Raw genomic sequence first — 25,698 nt, forward strand, 5'->3', positions numbered from 1 at the left:
GGCTCATTGAGGCAGAAAAATATCCTTATCGATAGGATGAAAGGACAGTTCACAGAACTGAAAGAAATGTGGAGAAGTATTTCAGAGTAGGGCTTCAGAGGGATTAGGAAGGCAGAACAACTCTTGAGGATGGGGGGAAAAGGAATCATGGGACGGTCTCTTCAGGGCAATCATAAAGCTGAGTGAACTTTTGACATGTTTAGTTTTTCTCTCTGTATTCAGGTTTCCAATTCCAGGGAGTCACTGATCTGCCTGGTTCAAGAAAAAAAAATTCTGTTTATACACACAGATACACACACACACACACTCACACACACCTTTTTTTTTTCTTGTGGAGAGATTCTCATAGGGGTTCATAGATGCATTCAGATTATAAATCATAAAACATAGACAATAGACTTGTAATGATCATATAAGAAGTGCTGGCATTAAATGAAGACATTCATTATGCCTGAATGGCTTTATTTCTGGGCATGATTTTCTTAAAATTTGTGTTTCTCTAGGATTTTTAAAAGTTTTATCCTTTATGCTTATGTCTCCTACTATCTTGTTTTTCTTCATTTCTTTTTTATCTTCATTTCTGAATTCTCATCAGTGAATATTTTCATAAGGGTGTTCTGCTTTATAATGTCCCCTTCCAGGGACCTCCACTGTTTTCTCTTCCCCAACTCTTTCTCTCTTTCTGGGCAGTGTCCAAATTGCTACATGTTTCTGGATCCTACTTTCCCTTTTCCTTTTGTCCTCTTCTCTAGTGTCCTCCTTTTTAAGACTAGCTAAATATAAAAGCAGAGATGTTATTGTATTGTTGGTTAACAGTGAGTTAATACTACTTTTGGAAGACTACATTACTGTAACCAATTCTTCAACCTTCCCCGTGTCCCCACCCTGTGTCATGTGATATTGTGGTGGTTCTTCTTATCAGAGATGGAGTATATTTCCCTGTCCTTCTAATGTTAGGATTGGCTATGTGATTTGCTTTGACCAATGAGATACTAGTGGACACAATGATGACAAAAGCTTCAAATATGCTTGTGGTTTTTGTCTTGCCCTCTTGATCTGCATTGCCATGAGCATATCATAGATTTTCTGTAATTCCCAGAAGAATGAGTGGCATGTGGAGCAGAATTGCCCCAGTTGACTCACAGTATGAGGCTGAGCTGTCCCAGCCAGACCTGCAGACTTAGGAACATGAGAATAAATGCTTATTGTTGCATATCCCTCAATTTTGGCATAATCTGTTAAGTGGTACTTTTGTGGCAATACTTAAGCAACACATTACTTATATCAATTTAAACTGGGATATTCTGGAGTTCATGCCTAAATCCATTTGACTGTTTTATAGAGATTCATGCAAGATAGAGACAAAATGTTGGGCAGACGGTGTTCTTTTGGGATCCCCTTAGTAGATACCCAGAGAAAGAAGCCTATTAAGTGCATTTGGTTTTGCATACTAAATTACCAATATTTTTGTTAGGAAAGGAAGTACATTTTGAAAACCTTTATAACAGTGTAGTTGCTGGGATTCTTCCCAACAAAATACATTTTCATCATAATTCTAGTATAGGTTACACTGTGATTCTAATTATAATAAACTGTGAGGGCTTTGATAGACTCTTGAAACTCTATTTAACATCATATCCAACAGATTTCCAGGCAAAGTCTTCTGGGGGAAGCCATCAACCCTTTCCTGGAACTTCCCCTGTTTATGAGAGTGACTTTGAGTTCAATGCTTTTTTATTTTTTTGACTAAAAACCTCAGTATTTATGAGAGGCTTTTTATTTGTGGCAGCAGACAGTGTGTAGAGGCACTTTGGAGGGGAGACAGAGGAGGGGAGGGGGAGTGTGTGTAGGGCAAGATGGTAGAATAATATGGACATTATTATCCCTATATATGGGTATGAATGCATGAATGGTGTAACTCTACATCATGTACAATCAGAGAAATGAAAAGTTGTGCTCCATTTGTGTAAAAAAATTATTAAAAATATCCTTATTGTTTTTATGGTTAAAAAATACCTACTTCTAAAATAGGCAAACATTACATAAATAAATAACATTATAAGTAAAAATCATCAGTAATCCTATGTCTCAGAAATAAAATAACTACTCCCAATTTCTTCAGATTTTTTTCTAAACTTATACAAATGTGCATTTTTTTTAACAGAAAAAGGGTTATCTATAGCCACCTTGTAGCTTGCTTTTTTCTACATAATAATACATTGCAGACTCCTCTCCTTATTAGTCAATATTCTAGCTTTTTTTTCTTATTTTAAAATTTTCTTCACAGAACTATTTACAAAGTGATTCTCTTTGAGCATAATTTTATTCTCTTTTCTAGGATTCTATAATAAAATAGCACAATTGTTTATTTGCACCTGCTTAAAACAGTAAAAATTTGGAAGAAAAAATTTAAAAAGGATATTATTGGATTACCAAAATCAACTAAAAGTCTAGTTGATAAAAATTCATTTTCTTTACTCAGGGGTGGGCCTCAGTCTGAGCTAACTTTTTGCTTGAACTTTAGATACATTATTTTTTTTTTTTACCTTAGTATAAAACCCTTAATAGAAGGAGGATATCAGAGGGAAAAGGAACTGCTAGGAGCCTGCAGTGATAACAGCAGTAAGAAATGACAGATGCCATTCTTAATTTGCAGAGGGATTCAGAATGAACCATTTCAAAGCATTTACAGGGCTGGGGACATAGCTCAGTGATAGAGCACTTGCCCCTCATGCATGTGAGGCCTAGGGTTTAATCCCTAGCACTGCAAAACCAAAAAACCAAACCAAACCAAAACAACAACAACAAAACAAATAACAAAAAAACCACCAAAAGAATTTACAGAAAGAGAGTAATTCAGAGACTTTTAGTATAGAAGCAAAGAACCAGAATTTCAAGAGTTCCTGAAGGTAGCCCCAGTTAAGAGAGCTGATATTCTTAGTGATGGACCTGAGGATAGAAAAAATTCATTATTGTCCACTCTACTGGAACAGGAAAATTGTTATGCATTTTTGGAAAAGTTTTCTCCAAGTGTATAAAATTAAAAAAATAAAATAAAGGGCAGACTCCAGTAATATGAAGAAGATAATTGGGTGGCTTCTTTTTTCCTTACAATAAATATACTTTATTCAATAAAATTTAAGTAAGGGGAAGGGAAGCAGTATGGTCTACTTCCCAGCCTCCCTTGCAGTTACATCATGAAGACTGAGTATATCTAGGGGAATAGGAGCAGAAGTGAAGGGCATCTCATTCAGACCTGGTCTCAGATCTTTCTCCCTGTTGGTGTGAAGTTGAAGTTCAGGGCAACCAGAAAAGCCATGCATTGAGGATGACAGGGACCCAATTTGTCTGGTTCCTATCCTCTCTCGCTTTTTCAGGCAGATTGGATTTGTAGGTAAGCAAGTAAATTTCAGGAGACAATGGGGTTTATCTTTACAGCTGTAAGCATTACCTTTACTTACAGTATAAAAGTAATATGCTTGCCGCAGGAAGCTTGTCAGTCTTTGGAAATAGTTCAGCTCCATTTGTTTATATTATTTTGTGTGACATCTTCTTACCACAAAAACATGGACCTGGTGAGGCTTTTAGCATGGAGACCTCCCCTCATCCAGTGATCTTGAAGGAAACCCAGTTTTCTAGGTTTGGCCTTGCATAATCACTGGCTCTGGTCTTGAATGGGACCTCAGTGAATCTGGGTGGACTTCAATTGTACATCTCTCGACTTTCCTGGTAATGGATTTAAATCTTCCTTTATATCTCAGAAGATAGTTTTGTAGTTTTTCCCTTCAATCTGTATCTTCCATGTCTCTTGTTAAATTTATTCCAAGTGGTCATTCTTTATGTATAAAAAAGATACCATTGCTATTGGAGCAGGTTTTATATTTTTCCAAATGGTTCTGGCTCATTGCTCCTATATAGGAAAGTTCATGATTTGGGTCATTGATTTCATAACTACTTTAGTGAACATTTTGATTAGTTCTGATAGCTTGGCAATTGATTTACTGAAGTTTTAAGTAGACTATCATCTGATAATCTTGTTTACCTTCTGATAGTTATATAGTTATATTTTTTATTGTCTTCCTTCCCACCCCCATTTGGCAAAATATCCAAAGTAATTTAAATAATAGCTATAATATTGGATATACCTCTCTTGATCCTAAACCTATATGTACAAGGGGTTTGATTTCTGATTTTCTGTTTCTCTACTCAGGGCTTTGTGAATTTTGTTAAATGAAGGAAATTGTTCCCCAAGTTTAATGCCCTGGGATGGATAACAGAATGTGAAAATTATCTGTACCTTGGAAATATGCTATTTTCAAATTATGTCAACTGATGTGTGCAATAAAATTATATAAATCCTTCTTTAGAAAGAAAGGAAATTATAAGAAGAGAAATGCATTTTCCTCCTTTAAGAATAGAAATCAACCTACCAATAGAATGCTTATTAGCTGGATTTTGAAGGTTTAAGGAAAGTCTGCAAGCAAAGCATATTTGTTTTGATTAAATAACTGTTCTTCCACTCTTAACACGCAAGAAGAAGAATTTTTTTTACTACTAAAACGATCTCTTTAGTTCCTTTCTTATAGCACACAATAGAATCTTTTAAATTAACTGTTCCTAACACTTGTGAAATGATGTTTAGATAAATTATATTATTTTAATAGTGTTCTTATGAAGAGGGATAATAAATGACTCAAATGTTCAGTAATTTCTTTTTCATTGTTGTTGTGGGTTGGGGATTGAACCCAAGGCCTCATAAATGCTAAGCATGTACTTTACTATGGATCTATATCTCCAGCCTATGTTTGATATAAATGATTCACAGTAAACTTCTTAGACTTACCTTAAAGGTGAATTGTAATCAATGTATATTAAAACACATATCTGATTGATTCTACAATAGTGATTTGAAAAAATGGTAAAAAAATTCTTGATAATTTTGCCTTCTGAAACCTAAAAATAGTATATAAGAAACAAAGTGAGATAATTATGCCATCATGGATACCCCAAATTACAATGTAACCCAAACTCATTAAGGTAGCATAAAAATGGATTTAATGTTAACTTATTTGACACATATTATGGCCAGAAATAGGCACACACATATTGCATCATCTCCTTTCTCACCTTGCTTTCCCCCTCTCCCCAAATCACTTCTCCCTTATTGAGAAGCTTGCACATGAAGGAACCCACACCTTTTGTCTTTTCCTTTTCCTCCATTTGACCTCCCCAGCTCTAAGCTTGAAGGCAATTGAGACCACTTACAGCAGAACGTGTCAGATGTGCAGCCTGCTGAGTGAGCTGCTTTCTCCCTGCAGGGAAATGAAACACACCTAGGATCAACCTGCCAACCCTCCTGCCCAGCCCCTCCCATCCTCCCAGGAGGGATCTAGGGAATCATCCTCCATCCTCTCTGAATCACCTCCCTGTGCCAGAAGGTTACATGGAAGGATGACTCACAGTTGACAGGCCACATTCAAGGCTTTGTGAAGCCAGAAGGGTGATGAAGGGTGTTAGGTGATGGAGTTTTTTAGCACCTGGACTTGAAGAGCTAGAAAGTTGCCTTGTATGGGTGGCTGCAGTCAAACTAGTCCACAGCTGGTGTGTGTGTGTGTGTGTGTGTGTGTGTGTGGACTGCAGAGGACGGTGGTATGACTAGCAGGTGTTCCTGGGCACAGCATTGAAGGCTGCTTGTCTGATGAGGGGAGGAAGGGCTGCTATGGGGTGAATGTTTGCATATCCCTCCACCCAATCATGTATATGTTGAAAGTCTAACCCCCAAGGTGATAATGTTTGGAGCTGGGGCCCTGGGGAGATAATTAGGTTTAGATTAGGTCAGGAGGGTGGGATCCTCATGGTAGAATTAGTGCTATTAATAGAAAAGTGCTATTAATAGAATATTGCTAATAATAGAACAGTGATTCCCCTCTCTCTGTGCACAGGCATCAAGGAAACCCACGTGAGCCCAATGAGAAGGCAGCTGTCTTGGAACCAGAAAGAGAGCTCTTACCCCAGGTAAATCTGCTGGTACCTTGACCTTAGTCTTCCAGCCTCCAGAACTATGAGAAATAAATAATCCATTTAAGCTGCCCAGACTGGAGTACTTTGTTATAGCAGCCCAAACTAAGACAAGGCCACTCTGCACAGTAGAACATGAAGTGAGTCTCTGCTGCCTCTATTTTTTTTTCAAACAACATGCACCTTCTAATGTGTAGATTTTTGCCCCCTAGTGTGTGTGTGTGTGTGTGTGTGTGTATACAAACACACACATACACACACACTTTTTGGTTTAAACATTAATGTTTGCCTGATGCATGAATTCCTTATTAAAAGACAATGGCAAAAGCATGTATTACCCCATTTGAAAAAAGCCTCAGGAAAAATACTATCTGCAGCTTTAGATGATTTTAAATTGATCTCCAATGGCTTGTCCTACTTTTATGTTCTCTTTTTTATAACTATTATTACATTTTAATGCAATTAATCTAAAACATGTTTACCTTACCCTATATAATTCAGAATCTGACCTGTGCATGTTTATTTTTTAATGCTGTTTATCTTCTCTTATGAGAATGTGGCTCATTCCCTCAACAACATTGAGAAAGCATATCTATAATTATTTGAGCTTTTATGTGAATAGGATTGTAGTGGTCATTGTAGTCTTTTTATTTGGTGACATCCCATGCTCTGGTTTCCACCTATTAGCTGGAGGGAGAGGCTTGTGATGAGTTTCCCTAGAAGGTTGTATGGGTGGTGAGCTCTGAGGTTTTGCACATCTGAGTATCATGCTGCTTTTCATGGGAAACAACTTGACTAGAAGAGAAGTTTTATATTACAACTTTGCACCTTAAAACACTGGTTTTGTGTTGTGACAAAGGTTAGCTTAACTTTTCTTTCTTTGTAGATAACTTTGTTTTTGCTTTCCTGATACTGTAAGGTTTAATTTCTTACCTGGAAGTTCGTTATTGGCATCCTTGCATGTGTACGAGTTGGACTTTTGCTATTAATCCCACCTGGATCCTACTGAGTCCTTCTCATCTGAGGATATCTTTCTTTCATTTTTTTTTTTCAGTTCAAGCAAGCTATTTTTCTTCATTTTTATTTTTTAATTAATTTATTTATTTTTGTTTTCGGCGGACACAACATCTTTGTTTGTATGTGGTGCTGAGGATTGAACCCGGGCCGCACACATGCCAGGCAAGCGCGCTACCTCTTGAGCCACATCCCCAGCCCTTTCTTCATTTTTAAAATCATTGCTTCTTTTCTATTTGTTCTGGTCTTTCTTTGAGCATATAAATTATACTTTAGATTGCCAGTCTCTTCCTTAGTATCTCTTATTTTCTTTCTCATAATTGTGTCTTTGTTCCTTTTCTCCTGATTAAATATCTTAGATTTGCCCAGATAGTATTGATTTAATTTTGGGGGGGTGCTGATCCTACTCTGCAATCTTTCCAATTCTTGTTAAACTTTTGTCATTTCATGTCTGGTATCATAACATTCCTCTGGTTCTTTTGGTCTGCTTGGGTCTCAGTCAGATTCTTTCCTGATGAAAACAACTGCCTTCCTACCTTGTCCCAGATGTGTCCAGCTAGAGCAAGTGCAACACCCAGGGGTGCCTCCCTCCCTCCCAGGCCTTGGCTGAATGGACCAGAGATGGACATTTGAATTAAAGAGGCTTCGTGTTTCAAAAATCTGAACAGAGAAACAGGAAATTAGGTAGATTTTTTTAGGCATATTGTTTCACAGAATTGATTTTTAAAATTTATTTTTAACTGATACACAAAAACATAAAAATTATACATGTTAAAGGGTAACCATATAATATTTTTATACATGTATATATATTGCACAATGTTTAAATCAGGTTAAATGTATCTATGTCCTCAAACAGTTATCATTACTTTGTAGTGAAATATTTCAAAAAATCCTTTCCTAGAGCTTTTCACAAAGTACAATATGTTATTTATCTGTGCTCATCTGTCTATATAACAGCACACCTGAACTTCTTATTCCTGATTGTAACTTTGTATTATTGACCAACCTTTCCTTATCCCTACTTGCTCTCCCCAGCCTCTAGTAACCACACTATTCTACTCTCAACTTCTATGAGATCAACATTTTTAGATTCTGCATATGAGTGAGATCATGCAGTAATTTTTTCTCTGCCTGGCTTACTTCATTTAATGATCTCCAGTTACATCCATGTTGTCACAAATAACAGTTTTTTTTTTAATGGCCAAACAGTATTCAATTGTGTGCATGTACCACCTTTTTTTTTATTCGTCATTCAGGAAAGGGACACTTCAGGTTGTTTCCATTTCTTAGCTATTATAAATAGTGTTGTAATGATCATGGGAGTGCAGATGTCTCTTTGACATACTGATTTAATTTTCTTTGGATACACACACATACACACACACACACACTCAGTAGTGGGATTGCTGGATCATATGGTAGTTCTATTTTTAATTTTTAAAGGAACCTCCATATTGTTTTCTACAATGATTGTGTTGATTTACATTTTCACTAACAGTGGGCATGCATTCCCTTTTCTCTGTATCTTTGCCCATACTTGTTTTCTTTTAGTCTTTTTGCTAATAGCCCTTGTTCCTGGAGGGAGGTGATATCTCATTTTAGTTTTTTTTTTAATATTTTATTTTTTTTAGTTGTAGTTGGACACAATACCTTTGTTTTATTTATTTATTTTTATGTGGTGCTGAGGATCGAACCCAGGGCCTCGCACATGCTAGGCGAGTGCTCTACCGCTGAGCCCCAGCCCCAGCCCCTCTCATTTTAGTTTTTTAAAAATATTTTTATTAGTTATTGATGGACCTTTATTTATTTATTTGTATGTGGTGCTGAGAATCGAACCCAGGGCCTTACACATGCTAGGCAAGTGCTCTACCACTGAGCTCCAGCCCCAGCCCCTCATTTTAGTTTTGATTTGCATTTTTCTGATGATTAGTGATGCTGATATCTGTTGACCATTTGTATGTCTTTTCTTGAAAAATGTCTATTTAGATCTATTGATCATTTTTAATTGGATTATTGTTATTATTGTTATTTTTTGCTTTTGAGTTTTGGAGTTTCTTATTTACATAGAATTTATTTTTTAAGCAACTTAATAATAAAAAGTATCTACTACATATCTGTATTGTACTTAAAGTACAATACAGATACGTAGTAGATACTTACTCAGGTATTCAAGAACAAGTATATTTTATACTCTGCTATTTATTACCTTAATTTAACTCCTGGACCCCATCTCATTAGAGTTGGGACATTTACTTTATTTTTATTGAAGCCATATTGTTATACATATTAGTTACATTTCCCCCAACAAACTCATATGTGCCTGGAAATCAATTTCATTCATGATCTCCCCCCTTTTCCTCCCATCCTCCCTCTCCTCTCCCATTCTCCTTTCACTTAGTTTTTTTTTTTTTTTTTTTTTTGATGACCCTTTCCATTCCAGGTTGGTAAAAGGGTGTCTTTAGAACATTGTGATATATGTTCCAGGCCTTGGTTCTTTACTGATTATCTTTGAGCACAGTCTCACAGGTCCTGGGGTTACTGTTTCTATGCCAGGCCGGCAGCACGCAGCTCTTTGGCACAATCAGGAATGTCTCATGAATTTCTTTACTGACTCTAGTCTCAACCAGGGAGAGCTCTGGTCTCCGCCATGTGCAGAATCACTGGTCACCCGATCCCCACCACAGGCTTCTGGGAGTCTTTTATTGGTCTTAGGGAATATTCTCAGACTTCCTTCCTATCCCCTCAGACAATCTTTTGGGACATTTTTGCTGTATGTCCTGCCAGACTTTGGAGCAACAATCAGAAAAGGATGTGTCACAGTAACTTCTACTTTCTGCCCTGCCTCAAACCTCCACAAGGAAGGAGGCCCAGAGCCTGCTACTGCTTGAAATAGCAAAGAGAAAATTTGTACTATGTAATGATCATTATTTTATTGCCTCTGGAGTTCTATGTTCTTTTACAAATACTAGACTAAAAAAAAAAATAGGCTCAGTACATTATTTCTATGTTTCCATCTAGTCAAATCTGATCTATCCAAGATTGGCATTTATCCTCAAAACAGGTAAGGGTAATTTTCCTGGGCACTCTCACTTTCCACTTGGATGCTTTGAGGATTTTGCTCCTAACTGGACCTGGAGGCTGCATCCTGGATCAGTAATGGGACGGCCTTGAGGGAGTGTACTGGTTGTTGAGACTTGGGCAGTCTTGGCAGGACATAGGGCACAAGTGTCTCTGAGGACTGTGACATGAGATGCCCTGTGGCTGTGCTTCTTCCTCACACTCCTGCCTCTCTGTCAGGAAAGAGCCTACACTTCCCTAGAAATGCCCCCATCCCTGTCCAGCCCCTCTAAGCATTGCTGTCAGTGTCTCCAGAGCAGGTGGGATGTTTAGTAGCTTTAGATTCTCCCCCACTCACTTTCCAAACTACTTTTCTCTGGGAAGTGAGTTGAATGTGGGGTTTTGCCCTCTTTCTTCATTCTGGTTACTATTCTCACTGTCTTCAGAAGACCTTTCTGGCTCTTGGATGGTACTTGCTCTTAGTTTTAAGCATCAGTGAGATTTGTCCAGTTTTATATTTCCTCAGTCTTTCAGACACCTGTGCTCTGATCTCCCTCTTTTTCTTTTGTATCAAGGATTGAACCCAGGGGTACTTCACCACCGAGCTACATCCCAGCCCTTTTTATTTATTTATTTATTTATTTTTGAGACAGGGTCTCACTAAGTTGCTGAGGCTGGCTTTGAACTTGTGATCCTCGTGTCTCAGCCTCCAGAGCTGCTGGGATTACTGGCAGGTGCCACCAACCGCAGCTGACTTCCTGTTTTTTGAGTGAACATCCTCCTCTGCCCCCATCCCCTCTCCTACCAATTGACTGTTGTCTAAACATCTAAATAGGTAACACCTAAATAATTTAGATAATGGCTAAATATATAATATGGAAATGTTTGTGAACAAAAGAGATACTGTTTTTGGGGGCAAATGCCTAGGAAGATGATGCCAGTCAAGTTCATCTAAGATTTTAAGCAGCAGCATCTATGTAGCCAGGGTATGGTCAATGATTGGGGACTGAGGTAAATACTTGCAATCTGTATAACCCTTCTTTTTTTTAGTGCCTGATATTCATCCATTGTCAAGGGGTGGTTCTCTTATCTTTAAATTCTTCTGATTTGACTTGGACTTTACAGATTACTCCATATCCTCTCAGAATAGTGGAAGGAGAGATTATCAGGGATCTGGAAATGTGGTCCCAGCTAATGTTCTCACCACACCTAGAAACATTATTCTGAGAATAAATTAATGGTATTCCTACACTTATAGAATGAGGATGGCACTGATATCTATGGTACACTTTACAATCAGTGGTTTTCCATATAGTATCTCAGTATCTCATTAAAAACCCTCATCTCAAAACCTGATTGTGCTGCTGGTGTGCAGAGTGAAATAAAACATCCTCACTGGCTCTTTTCAGGCTTTAGAGATGAGTCCATTGGCACCTGGGAGTGTGGTCAGTGAGGAGCCCTTCAAAATCACCTGTGCACCGATGGCCTCAGATGCCTTTTATATCTATGCTGTCAGGACTGGACCCTTCTCTGGCCCGTGTGGCTTGCCCAGCACTTCTCTAAATGTTGTCATGCTTAACTGGGCTGTGCAGTTCAAACATTCTGCTAGTGAAAGAGTAACTTGATGACAGAAATGAGGTGGAGAAAGGTGGCAATTTAGGGGTCCCCCACTGGGCTAATTTCCTCTGAGCATTCAGAGAGCCTTGTGTGAGCAGCCAGTGTCAGGGCAAGCATAGCAGATGCTGTGAACAGGGTCTGCTCTTTAATGTCCTTGGTTAAGAAAATGTTATTTTAGTAACAATAATTGTAATCAGCGATTGTAAGTGATTGTGTATTGCTTGAATTGCTTCGTTAATCCTGACCATCTTAAGTAGGCACCATTGTTATACTCATTTTACAGAGGAGGCTTAAGAAGTCAGGCAACTGGATCAATGTCAAGTAGCCAAAAAGTGAGCAAAAGAACCTGGATTCACATCCAGGCTGCCTGTCTAGGAGCCTGCCCTCTTGCTCCTAGACTACTGTGGGGCACGAGAAATCCCAGCTCATTCTGTTTGAGCTGACCATCAGCATTCTCTCCTGTCTTTAACATGTACATTCAAGGCCTGGTTTTCCCATTACCTTTTATTTGCATAAGTACTCTTTGAACTTTTGTTTCCTAATTTCCAACAAAATCAGGGGACTCTGGTTGGTCAGCCTTTAAGCTCCTTTGTATGGGCTAACATTTGCAGTCCTTTGACTCCCGACATCCACACTCTGTGGACTCCTACACTCTGTGTGTCGGGTGTCTTTAAAATTGCTGCTAGAAACATGCTGAAAACAAACTTGAGGTTTGCAAAAATAAAGACGCCTGGTTGGACCCAACAGAATGTTATCCAGGGTTATTTTTGGGTGGCGGGATGATGATAGTTTTAAAACAGATTGTATTTCTTTTTTGGCTTCTCTGTTTTCTAGTTTTTCTCCTATATATATTTGCATAGTTAAAAATATTAACAGTCTAAAAAGTTGTGATCATGTATTGTGGGCTGGTAGCCCACATTCAACCCTTGACTTTGATGAGGGATGAAAGAATGAAATTCTTAGAATGTCAGTTCCCTAGAAATAAGATAAAAATATTTAGAAATTTATGGTAAAATATACATAATGAATTCTACTATTTTAACATCTTAAAGTGTACAGTTCAGTGGTGTGAAGTACATTCATGTTGTTCTGCAACCGTCTCCAGAGCTCTTCCTGTAAAACGGAACCTCTATACCCATTAAACCACTCCCTGTTTCCTGTTTCCTCCTTCCTCCCAGCCCCTGGCTACTGTCATTTTATTTTCTGTCTCTATGAATTCGATTTCTCTATGTACTTAGTATAAGTGGAATCATTCAGTATTTTCTTTTTGTGACTGACTTATTTCACTTAGCCTACGGTCCTCATGGTTCATCCATGTTGCAGCCTGTGTCAGAATTTCCTTCCTTTTTAAGGCTGAAATAATTTCAATTGCATATTTGGCCACAATTTATTTATCCATTCATTTTTTATTGGTTCTTTTTAGTTATACATGACCGCAGAATCCATTTTGATAAAATTATACAAGCATGGAATATGTCTTATTCTAATTAGGATCCCATTCTTGTGGGTATATATGATGGTGGGATTCACTCAGATATTTTCATATATATACATAGGAAAATCATGTTAGATTCATTCTACTGTCTTCCCCATTCCTATCACCCCACCCTTTCCTTCATTCCCGTTTGTCTAAGCCATTGAAATTTTCTTCTTCCCCTTCCCTCCCCCTTTATTGTGTTTAACTTTCCACGTATCAGTGAAAATATTTGATGTTCTTTTTTTTGGGGATTGGCTTATTTAACTTAGCATGATATTCTCCAGATTCATCGATTTATTGGCAAATGTCACAAAGTCATTCTTCTTTATGGCTGAGTAATATTTTGTTGTGTATTTATACCATAATTTCTTCATCCATTCATCTATTGAAGGGCACCTAGGTTGGCTTCATAGCTTAACTATTATGAATTGTGCAGCTATAAACATTGATGTGGTTGTGTCACTGTAGTATGCTGATTTTAAATCCTTTGGATATATGCTGAGGAGTGGAATAACTGAGTCAAATGGTGATTCCATTCCTAGTTTTTTTTTTTTAGGAATCTCCATACCATTTTCCAGAATGGTTACACCAATTTGCAGTTCTGCCAACAATGTACAAGTGTACTCTTTTTCCTACATCCTCACCAACATTTATTGTTACTTGTATTCTTGTTAGTTGCCATTCTGATTGAAATGAGTTTTAATTTTCATTTCTCTAGTTGCTAGAGATGTTGAACATTTTTTTCATATATTTGTTTACCATTTGTAGTTCTTCTTTGAGAGTGGTCTGTTCAGTTCTTTTGCCTATTTATTAATTGAGTTATTGGTTTTTTTTGGTGTTGTTTCTTGGGTTCTTTGTATATCCTGGAAATTAATGCCCTATCTGAGGTGCAAGTGGCAAAGATTTTTTCCCATTCTGTAGGTTTTTGCTTCACACTTGTGATTGTGTCCTTTGTTATGAAGAGGCTTTTAAGTTCAATGTCATCCCATTTATTGATTTTTAATTTTATTTCTTGTGATTTAGGAGTCTTGTTAAGGAAGTCAGTTTCTGAACCAATATGTTGAAGTGTTGGGCCTACATATTCTTCTTTTATTCTAGTGTGTGCAGGGTTTCTGGTCTAATTCCTAAGTCCTTGATCCACTTTGAGTTATTTTGTGCATGGTGAGAGATAGGGGTTAACTTTCATTCTACTATATATGGGTTTCCAGTTTTCCCAGGTACTCTTTGTTGAAGAGGCTCTTTTCTCCAATGTAAGTTTTTGGTGCCTTTGTCTAGTATGAGGTAACTATATTTATGTGAGTTTGTCTCTGTGTCTTCTATTCTATTCCATTGGTCTTCTTGCCTGTTTTGGTGCCAATACCATTCCCTTTTTGTTACCATGGCTTTGTGTATAATTTAAGGTCTGGTATTGTGATGCCTCCTGCTTCTTTTTTCTTGCTAAGGACTGCTTTGGCTATTCTGGGCCTCTTATTTTTCTGAATGAGTTTTATGACAGCATTTTCTATTTCTGTGAAGAATATCATTGGAATTTTTATAGGAATTGCATTGTAATCTGTATAGTACCTTTGATATTATGGCCATTTTGACAACATTAATTCTGCCTATCTAAGAACATGGGAGATCTTTTCATTTTCTAAAGTCTTCTTCAGCTTCTTTCTTTAGTATTCTGTAGTTGTCATTGTAGAGATCCTTAAGTATTTTTTTGAGGCTATTGTGAATGGGATAGTTTTCTTAATTTCTCTTTCTGCTGATTCATTTTTGGAGTACAGAAATTCAATTGATTCATGGGTGTTAATTTTGTATCCTGCTACTTTGAATTCATTTATGTGTTCCAGAAATTTACTGGTGGAATTTTTTTGGTCTTCTAAATATAGAATAATGTCCTGTCAAACAGAGATAGTTTGAGCTCTTCTTTTGCTATTCACATCCCTTTAATTTCTTTCTTTTGCCTAATTGCTCTGGCTAGAGTTTCCAGGCCTATGTTGAATAGAAGTGGTGAAAAAGGGCATCCCTGTCTTGTTCCTGTTTTTAGAGGGAATGCTTTCAGTTTTTCTCCATTTAGAATGATTTTGGCCTTGGGTTTGTTGTATATTGCTTTTACAATGTTGGGATATGTTTCTTCCAACCCTAGTTTTTCCAGTGTTCAAAACAATATATACATATATACAATGGAATATTACTCAGACATAAAGAAGAATGAAATTATGGCATTTGCTGGTAAATGTATGGAACTAGAGACTATCATGCTAAGTGAAATAAGCCAATCCCTCCAAAACAAAGGCCAAATGTTCCCTCTGATATGTGGGTACTGACATACAATAAGGGAGGAGGGAAAAATAAAAGTTCATTTGATTAGACAAAAGGGAAGGAAAGAAAGGGAGGGGAGATGGGAATAGAAAAGACAGTAGAATGAATCAGACATAACTTTCCTATGTTCACATATGAACATGACCAGTGAAACTTCATATCATGTAAAACTGCAAGAATGGGATCCTAATTAGAATAAGTTATAGTCTAGGTATGTATAATATATCAAAATACACTCTACTGTCAAGTATATCTAAAAAAGAACAAAAAAATTTAAAAAAGTAAAAACAAAAAACAAAAAACAAAAAAGGTAAAAAAAAATGCTCAAACTATGCCCAACTATCCTATAAATTCCATCAAAAGTATTGCTGCACCTGGTGTTCTTTTAATGAAAGCATAGATTGAGAGCGAAGATATTATCTACAATAAATATTTTAAATTTTTTTATTTTGAAATAATTTTAGAGTTATAGAAAAGTTATAAAGATAGTATGGAGAGTTTCCATATGCCCTTCATGTAGCTTTGCCTAATGTTAGCATCTTATGTAACCATGGTACATTGTCAAAACTAAGAAACTAATATTGGCACAATACTGTCAACTAAAGTACAAAAACTTACTCAGATTTTACCTTTAAAAAAAAAAAAAACCAAAAACTGATGTTTTTTCTCTGTTCCAGGATCCAATCCAATATACCATGTTGCAATTAGCATAAAGGTTTTAAATTAAGAGAATAAAATGATTATTTGCTATTAAGTCTCAAAGTATTTGTCAGTCGACACATAGGAATATCAGTTAGGACATGTTTAAAATTCCTCCTTTTGCTATGCACAGTGGCACACACCTGTAATCCCAGTGCCTTGGGAGGCTGAAGCAGGAGGATCATGAGTTCAAAACCAGCCTCAGCAACTTAGTGAGACCCTAAGCAACTCAGTGAGGTCCTGACTCTAAATAAAATAAAAAAAGGCTGGGGATGTGGCTCAGTGGTTAAGCACCCCTGGGTTCAATCCCTGGTACAATGCCTCCTTTTTTACATTGATGTCCTATGCCAAGTGTTCTTTTCAGCTCTGTAAGAATATATATATATATATTTTTTTGCATAATGTGGGCTTCCCAAAGATTCCCAAGTCAGTAAAGGAGGGGAAGGACTTGACTCACCCAAATGGCTCCCCTCCCATCATTGAAATACTTCTCACTTACCAATCTGTTATTTTCTTTTACATTTGCACAAGACATCCATAGAATGAGTCATAATAAGAAACTCATCATAAGAATGTTCAAATTGCAAAATAGATTCCTCTTTTCTTCCTAATGGTAGATTCAAGATTTTAAAATTGCAGTGATTTAGGAAGCTTAAGAACATGAGTTTTAAAGTCCATACTTTTTTTTTTTTTTGGCTAATGTAAACTGCATTTTTAGTAAAAAAAAAAAAACCAAAAAAACAAAAAACAAAAACAAAAACAAAAAAACTTCAGTAAGATTATCATTTAATTCAGGCTTTCTCGAGTTTGAAACAATTGCCCCTGCAGAGCTGTGCTTTTTAAAATTGAAAATGAAAGCTGCAATTATACATAAATGGGTACAGAAAGGGGATAACAAAGGAAGCTCTCTCCACTTTGCTGTTCAGAGGCTTTGTGTGCGCTCGCATATGTTGTGTATGTTGTATGTGCACTTTGTGTGGCACAAGTGTCTTGTATGTGTGTATGTGTCTGTGGTTTGTGTGTTGGGTATATATATATATATATATATATATATATATATATTTGGTGTGTGTGTGTGTGTAGTTATGGTGTATTTTCGTGTGTTGATTATATGCGTGCTGCATGTGAGTAGTATGTGTAACTGGGTGCAATTGTGGTATAAGTACATTTGTGTGTAGTGTGTGTGTGTGTTTGTAATGAATATGGTGTGTGTGTGTGTGTGTGTGGTCTTCTGAAAGGGAGCTGAGATCCAGGGCTTAGAGCTTATGTTTTAAAAGTATTTCTACATTGAGGTCAACGGTAAGTCCTTTTCAAATATTTCATCTCCTCAGATGTCTTTTGGTGGGTGCTTTCTTAAGCCTAAATATTTGATTTTTTTTAGGAGGAAATTCCAAATATTATCAACTAGATTAAAACAGCAGTGATTCCTGTATTACTGTAATTTCAGCTAACACTGTATTTAATTTAGCAAATAAAACTATTTATATTCAATTATTATGCTCAGAATTTTAAGAGCCTATCTCTTCTGTCTCTGGTGTGTAAATCCAGTTCTTTTGGATTTAGTTGCAACTGCATCTTGCTTTTCAGAAGTGGTGTTGTGGGATGGAATGCCACTTTGGCATCTCCCCATGGGGCCTGTCTCAGCCTGTGGAGACAGGACTGTTTAGAAGCTAAGAATGGAAGCTCTCAGTAGCCCTCCTGGGTCTAAATGCTGGGCAAGGGCTTAGCCTGATCAGTTTCCTCATCTGTGAAACTGGGTCATGGTGGTACCTTCCTTCCAGGGCTCTGCTCTTGGGAAACTTAGATGAGATGATGCTATAAACATAGTGTTTGGAACATAGTTGGTGTCCAGGGAACACTCATTTTTATGATGGAGGGGTTCTTGTTTGGATGTAGCTGTGCCTCTACTAGTACAGACAGGAGGGAAGCGAAAGCCATTAGGACTCTTTCATCCAAGATTTATTGTGAATTTACAGTCTCCCTTTGTATCCATGTGTTCTGTATCTGTGAATTCAACTAATCACGGATGGGGGAAAATAAATATATATTTATAATACTATAAATATATATATAATATATATACATATATATAATTGCTTCTGTATTGAACATGTACAGACCTTTCTTACTTGTCATTAGTCCCTAAATAATATAGTGCAACAACTACATGGCATTTACATTGTGTTAAGTATTATAAATCATCTAGAGATATTTAAAGTATATGAAAGGATGTGCATAGGTTATATGCAAATACTCTAGCATTTTATATGAGACTTAAGCATCCTTGGATTTTAGCATCCTCAGGGGGAAGTTTCTGGGACCAATCTTCTGCAGATACTGAGAGGTGACTGTGTGCCATTTGGCCTACCTAAGAAGATTTGATTCATGATTAGGCTGTCCGTCCTTGCATCAGTGTAGCCTACCTTCTTGGTGGGATAAATAACATTTCATTTAATGAATGCCCAGAAGGGGCTCTGAAGATATCAGTGGGTCTAGCTCTAGTCTGTTGATAGGATGAATGTCCCCTGAGCCAAAGTGCTCTCCCTCCCATGTTGAAACCGGCCCTGCCATCTTTTCTGTGCTGGAATAGGTTGTGTCTCAGCAGTGGAGAAAGGTACTCAGAGAGCATGGAAAACAACAACAAAAACCCAGGAACATTATGTAAGTCACTCTGACTCTGCAATTATTTGGTTCAATTTTAGATAAAACTTCACATTTTGTCCCTGCTATTTCTGGGCCCCTCTGTAGACAATGTCTGTGCAAAGTGCTATTAGGAAGCTCTGGATGTGGAAAGGGAGGGTGTGGATATAGGGTCTCTGTTGTGAAGTGTTTATTCCATTTCAAATTTCTATCTTGTTGAATGAGGAAGATCCCAAGTCCCTTTTCTGGTGTGCATTGGGGGTGGGGCAGGGAAACACATACAGAACTCAAATCCTTGCCCTTGTCCAATGCTGCAGCTGTTGTCATAAGGTTGTGAGGGACATGGAGTGCCCGGCCAGCTGGAAAGATGCCAATGTACTGTTTCATCACACCAGTGTCTACTCCTGTTCACTGGCCTCCGTGGTTAGTACTGATCTTTAAAATTGACGGTGGGATTTTGCTGAATGTCAAGAAATAACAGTGAAAGGGCAGTCCTGCCAGGTTTTCATCAGAACCCACCCCTCCCTCTCTCTTTTTCCTATCTGTTCTGCTCTAACTTCAGTCTAGGCCCCATAGATTAAAAGGACCACCTCTAGGTTGTCCTCACTCTGCATTAATAACAAAGCCTACTACTGCATCCATCCCTTTAACCCCACATTTATCCCACTATCCCTCAAACCCAGCCACCCAGCCAAAGAAGCTTTATTTCTTCAGCAAGATCTGGGTCAGTATCTTCTTCTTTCTTCAGCTCTCCTCCCCTCTTCCAGGCACATTCCAATTACTTTCCTTTCCTTATATCACGTTCTATTCACTAGTTTTCCCAGGGGCACATTCCAACTCTTCTGGGTTCTCATTGTGTGGCTTGGGGGCAAGCTTAGTTGTGCCACATTGCCCCCCACCCCATGCAGCTCACAAGTCAGGCTCTTCCTCTTTTTGTGCCGATAACTTCCGATCTCTTGCCTCTAACAGATCTTTGTTCAGTTCTTGGGAAGGTGATGACAATTTCCTTTAGACCTTGGCTTATTCATTCCTAACCCAAATGTGATGATACTATTGATCATTCTGTCAGTGAAGAAATAAGTGAATTGGGAATGTTATAGATTGAATGTCGTAAGATTTTCCCTTGATATACACAGCTCAAGGGCACAAGAAGGAATACTGTAAAAAGACCTACTTTCAAGAAGCTTATAATCATGTTAGAGAGGCAATATTGGCACACACAAATTAATAAAAGAGCAGAAAATAGGCATATTTTCAAAACCCAGTTTAAAGTAAATCATTGAGCTTGAGTGCAAAATTTAGAATTGAGCTTCCTGAAAGTTAAGCAAAAGGGAAATGCGATGAGGTATATAGTTTCTGTCTCATTAGAGGATGCATATCAGTTTGCAAACAACAGAATATTTTATTTCTTTAGTAGGGTACCACAAAAGATTCCATTCATTTTTCTATTTGTGTGCACACGCTGTGTTTCAGGCACCATGGCCATGAAGGTATACAAGACAACACACTGTCTTATGGGGTTTATGGTTTTGTGGGGAGAGGACGTCAACAAACAAGTCAGTCAGTAAAGTAATGCCAGGCATTGATGAGAGCTCTGAAGAAAAATGAAGGGGATTAATGGGATATAAAAGTTGGGAAGGCAGGGGAAAGGGTCTCTGAGGAGGTGACATGAACAGATGCCTGAATGATGAAGAGAATGAGCCACGCAAAGAGCATTTCAGGAGGGGGAATAGCAAATCCTAAGACCAAGCGTCAGGAACAAACTTGGAATACTTGAGAATGGGGAGGACTTGTGCATGGTGGGGGACACAGTGGTGGTGGGGGAGAGTGGCAGGGAGCTTGTCACAGGTGAGGATGGAGAAGGTAGTTAGGTATGGCTTTGTAGAGATTTAGATGTTTTTTTCCCTTAAGTGTGATTGGGGAGCCATTGGAAGTTTTAAGCAGGAAGCTATGTCATCTTTAAAAAAGTCTAATTCTAATTTTCCCTGGCTGTGGTATGGAGACTTGACTGCAAGGGGCAACAGTGGAAGCAGGGAGAGCTCCCGAGAGGCTTTGCAAAAGTCTGGGTGAGAGATGATGGTGGCTTTGTCCAGGATGAAGCTGGTGGAAGTGGTGTTAAAGGTGTTGACTTACTGCCTGAGGGGAATGAGCAAAGGAGAGGATTTAGGTTTGTTCTAGATCTTTGGCTTGAGAAATGGCTGAATGAGAGGGTGAGAAGTAGGCATAGGCTGGCTTGGGGAACAAAATCAGGAGTTCTGTTTTTGGACATGTTTGAATTAATTTGAATTAATGAAGAAATAACTCAGGTGAGATGCTAAGTAGACAGTTGGGTCCATGAATAATGAAAGTCAGGGAAGTGGTGGGATTGGCAAGAGAGATACATTTGGGCAGGGGCAGTGGGACTAATATAAATATTTTTCAAATGGCCAATTCGAGAGAATCAGAAACACACACACACACACACACACACACACACACGAGCCAGGGGATGATTATAAGGAATTGGCTTACTTAATTTTGGAGGATGAGAAGTCTCAAGATTTGTAGTTGGTGAGCTAGAGACCCAGGAGAGCCAATGTAGAGTTTTAGTTCATTCTGAAGGTCTGAGAACCAGGATTGCTGCTGATGATATAAGTTCCAGTCTGAGAGGCAGCAGAGTTGAGATCCAAGAAGAACTGATGTTTCGGTCTGAGACTGAGGAGCAGAAAAGATCAATGTCCTTATCCAGCAGCCTCTTCCTCAACTTTTTTGTTGTATTCTACTCATGTCTTCAGTTGATGAAATGAGACCTACTCACATTGCAAGGGACAGAGGGGATCAGCTTTACTAAATCTACCGATGGAAATGTTAATCTCACACAGAAACATTCCTACAGACACACTCAGGTCAGATTGACACATGAAATTAACCATCTCACTGACAAAATACAGCATCATATCAAATTACAGTCATATGTAAGGTGTTGGGCAACTAAAACAGAGAGTTTCTTGGTGAAATAATTTATTATGAGATCACATCCTGTCAACTCCAGAGCCAGGCCTGGGCGCATGGTAAGAGTTGTTTTTCTTAGTCATGAAAGAACTTTAGTTTGGTTCTCAGAACTTAACATTTTAAGAAGTACTGAATCCAGCGGGCCTTCCCATATCAATTACTTTGTAGATGAATTCTTAACTTATTGAAAGAAGTTAATTAATCCATTAGACAGCTATAAAGATTCTTTGTCAGATAATGCCATTAGGTTATAGTCTGTTTAAAAGACCACCACATAACAGACAAATTCAGATCCAGTGGGACGAGTTCCTGGCCACAATGAAGGTGTGGAGAAAAGGCTGTGGGAGAATGGATGAGGAAGTGACAACTCTGATGGGGCAGGGGAAGGAAGGAGTCACAGAAGAAGGTAGATCAGAGTTTTACTAGATGCAGAAGGAGGCAGAAGAGCAGTGTATGGAGAAAGGTGTGGAGGCATGGGCAGGGCTGCAGTGTCTAGGCTGGAGCGAGAGACTGAGCATGACTGGTGTGTAGGGTGTATGGTATAGAATGGAGCGGACTGAGGCTATTTGGGCCCAGAGGGTGGAGGACTTTCTATTTCTGCCTAAGGAGCGTGGGTTCTCCCCTTCAGGGCGGTTGTTCTTTACCTTAATGGGTACAAGAATCACCTGGGGAGCTCATTAAAAGTGGGGATTCCTGGGTCTTCTCTCCAAGGAGATGGATGCAGTTGGAGATGACAGAGTAATGAGCTCCCAAGTTGATTCTGATGTGGTTGGTCCATAGACCCTATCATTGCTATGGGCTATGGATGCATTTAAGAACAGCGAGTGACATGACCCAATTTATTTTTTAGGAAGATAATTCTGCCAACTCTGTGGAAGGTAGACTGACTGTATTGACAGGGAAAATATGTAGGAGGTTGCTGCAGGCATCCTGGTGAGAGATGATGAGTACTTGCTTAAACATTAAAGAAAAAAGGGCAGAATACAAGAGACCAATTTGAGTTAGAATCCATAGTTGACATGAACAGGTAAAGGACTGAGAAGAATGAAGGTTGATACTTGATTCTCAAGTATGTAGCTTGGAAGAATGAGTCATCAATAATAACTAGTATTATGCAAGTAATAAAACAATAATGCAATAATAACTGTTGAATGATGAATGAGTAACTATGGAACAAAAAGGAGGGATGGTTGTAAGAAAGGAAGATTTCATTTTAGATGTGCATATTTCATACCAATACAAGGTATATTGATCTAGTGTTTGCAAAGATAGTTCACACAGGGTTGGGATGTGAACGTGGAAGTGTCAGAATATAGACTTCTTAGCTGAGTACAGTGGCACATGCCAGTGATACCAGCTACTCAGGAGGCTGAGGCAGGAGGATTGCAAGTTCAAGTTCAGCCTTGGCAGCTTAGAGACCCTATATCAAAATAAAAATTTAAAAAGGACTAGGATTGTATCTTAAAAGTAGAATGCTTCTGAGTTTGTCTCCAGTATCCCCCCCCCACATGTATATATACACATATATGTATATATAGAGAGTGTATTCTTGCAGTAGTATTGGAGTCTGAGAGTACTATAGTCATAAGAAGGTGTAAATTTAAAAGAGGAGAAAGCCAAGGATACAAATAATTTGGTATTTAAAGGTCAGACAAAGGAAAACTAGTGAGCAGAGTGGAAAGTGGTCAAAAAGAAGTTAGAGCATCGAGAGGAGGTGTGTTTGGAAAAATTTAGAAAATAAAGGCAAGAAACACTATCTTGCATTATGTGTGCATAAGTGGGTCCAAGTATGTGTGTATATTTGTGTGATATGGAGGGATATATTGTGAGTAGTTTGTCAATCTGAATGTGAAGTCTGTTCTACTCAAAGTCTTCTTTCTAATATAGTTTGCCAGTCAATTTAGCTCTCTCTTAAGGTCATTTCTGAGTCATAATAGAAAAACCAGGTCATCGGCATGAAGGAAGACATAGTCTTCCTATATGCTGTAGCTGGAGGTAGTGCTCATTCTAAGCAGAAGCTGTTTCAGTTCATTTGGACACCAGGCAGTTGGAACACATTAACCCACCCCATGGCATTTGCTTCTTCCCAGCACTGAGGTTAGAATCAGTTCTTTCAAATCTCTTCCTTATCTTCAGCTTCTACAGATTTTGAAGATCTGTTCATATACTCCTGGTACCATCCTATTGTTTTGGAAAATGATTATAAAAAATATCTTTGGTAATGTTTGGCAAAAGTAAATACCTCGTTTTAATTTTGATACCTACCTTAGATAAATGTTTTTTACGTGGTTATTGGACATTTATATTTGTATTAGGTATTTTTTCCCATGTTAATTCTGTCAGGATCATGGTCCATTTGTACTTGGGGGCCTTAAGGGCCTTTGGGATTAATATTTGTATGTTCCTTATATATTAAGGGCATTAATAGCCCCTTTATAATTCTTGTTATAAGCATTGTTTCCACATAATGGGGCAGTAATGCAGTAGTGGAAGGAAAGAGTTAAAGTCTTTGGGCTTTTTATAAAATAAAATAGCCAGGGTTTTTTGCTTCTGGTCCTTACCCTATTTTACATTTCTGGAAGGTTCTCCAGCAAGGCCCAAGGAAAATATCCTTATAGGACCAGTGCCCCTTGAAACTGTGTAACTTAGCTTCCTTTCTTCCATCAGAGTTCAGGCAGACATACTGGAAGTGTCATGGCACCTGGGACATTGGACTTCTTCGTAGCTGAGTGCCAGAGCAGTTGTTCTGATGTCTTAAAGGAAGACACATGTATTCATGTTTGTTGACTGAAGTCCAGTCGTTTAAGTGTAGATCTTTTCTGATGACTCTCAAGTTTTAAATTCAGTATCAGATGATTATTTAGAAAAATGAAACTGAAATCTGAGCTTCACTGGGGAGAGGGCAGTTATTATCATATCATTTTTTCAAATTTTATTTTTTAATATTTTATTTTGCTGTAAATCAACCTTGTTTACTGGTAAACTTGACAAATTCACTTATTATAGATTTTCTTCTCTGAGAATAATTTTCTTAGTATTAGTATTTTGTTCTTCCTTAAATGGAAAAACTTATCAGTGAAACCAAGTGGATGCAGAGATGCCTTTGTGGAAAGATTTTCAATGATAGATTCAGTTTTTTTCTTTAAATTTTTTTTGTAGTTGTAGATGGACAGAATGCCTTTATTTTGTTTGTTTATTTTTATGTGGTGCTGAGGATTGAACCCAGTGCCTCACACATGCTAGGCAAGCGTTCCGCCACTGGGCTACAGCCCCAGCCCTAGATTCAGTTTCTTAAATAGCTAAAGTACTATTCACATTTTCTTATCTTCTTGAGTCAGTTTTGGTGTTTTGTTTTTCTAGGAGTTTCATCTAAATTCTCAAAAGTATTGGTATAAAATTGTTCTTATATTCCATTAGTCACTCTTTGAGTTCACAGGCTCTGTAGTGAGGTCTACATTTTTACTCCTATTATTTGTAATCTGTGCTTCTCTCTTTTCTTTAGTCTTGCTAGAGAATTAAGTAGCAGGCTGTCTTCCCTAGGCCTCACCTCTTCAGGAATCTTGGCAGGCTCCAACTCCTATTTTTCTTCTGGCTCCTTTGCCTATAGCATCTACTCTGCCTGGCTTCTCAGTGATCTCACCCCTGATCCTTGCTCAGCCCCTACCATCTTAAGAATCATTAGTGTCTCGAGGAGAAAAGAGGTTCACAAAATGGACTTGCCTAGTGAGCTTCTCATTTCTTTGGAATTTTGATCTTTTAAATCCTAAACATTTGATCAGCTCCATGATAACTTGAAATAGACCATTTAAACCCCATGCCATTTAGTCACTTCTTCCATTCTTCCTCCTCAGTCCTAAGCAATCATGTCTGCCTTC

At 38.0% G+C, this 25,698-nt stretch overlaps 1 long non-coding RNA gene across 1 annotated transcript in view; it reads left to right on the forward strand.

Annotated features, from left to right (window-relative positions):
- Positions 1 to 5,937: 5,937 nt before the first annotated feature.
- LOC125610707 overlaps positions 5,938 to 25,698 on the forward strand; it is a 97,043-nt gene continuing 77,282 nt past the window's right edge. The window contains exon 1 of the long non-coding RNA XR_007340708.1: positions 5,938 to 6,015. This is a non-coding gene — a long non-coding RNA (uncharacterized LOC125610707). The remainder of the gene's footprint in view (positions 6,016 to 25,698) is intronic.

Source organism: Marmota marmota, unplaced genomic scaffold, assembly GCF_001458135.2.
Source record: "Marmota marmota marmota unplaced genomic scaffold, marMar, whole genome shotgun sequence".
Classification (NCBI taxonomy): Eukaryota; Metazoa; Chordata; class Mammalia; order Rodentia; family Sciuridae; genus Marmota; species Marmota marmota.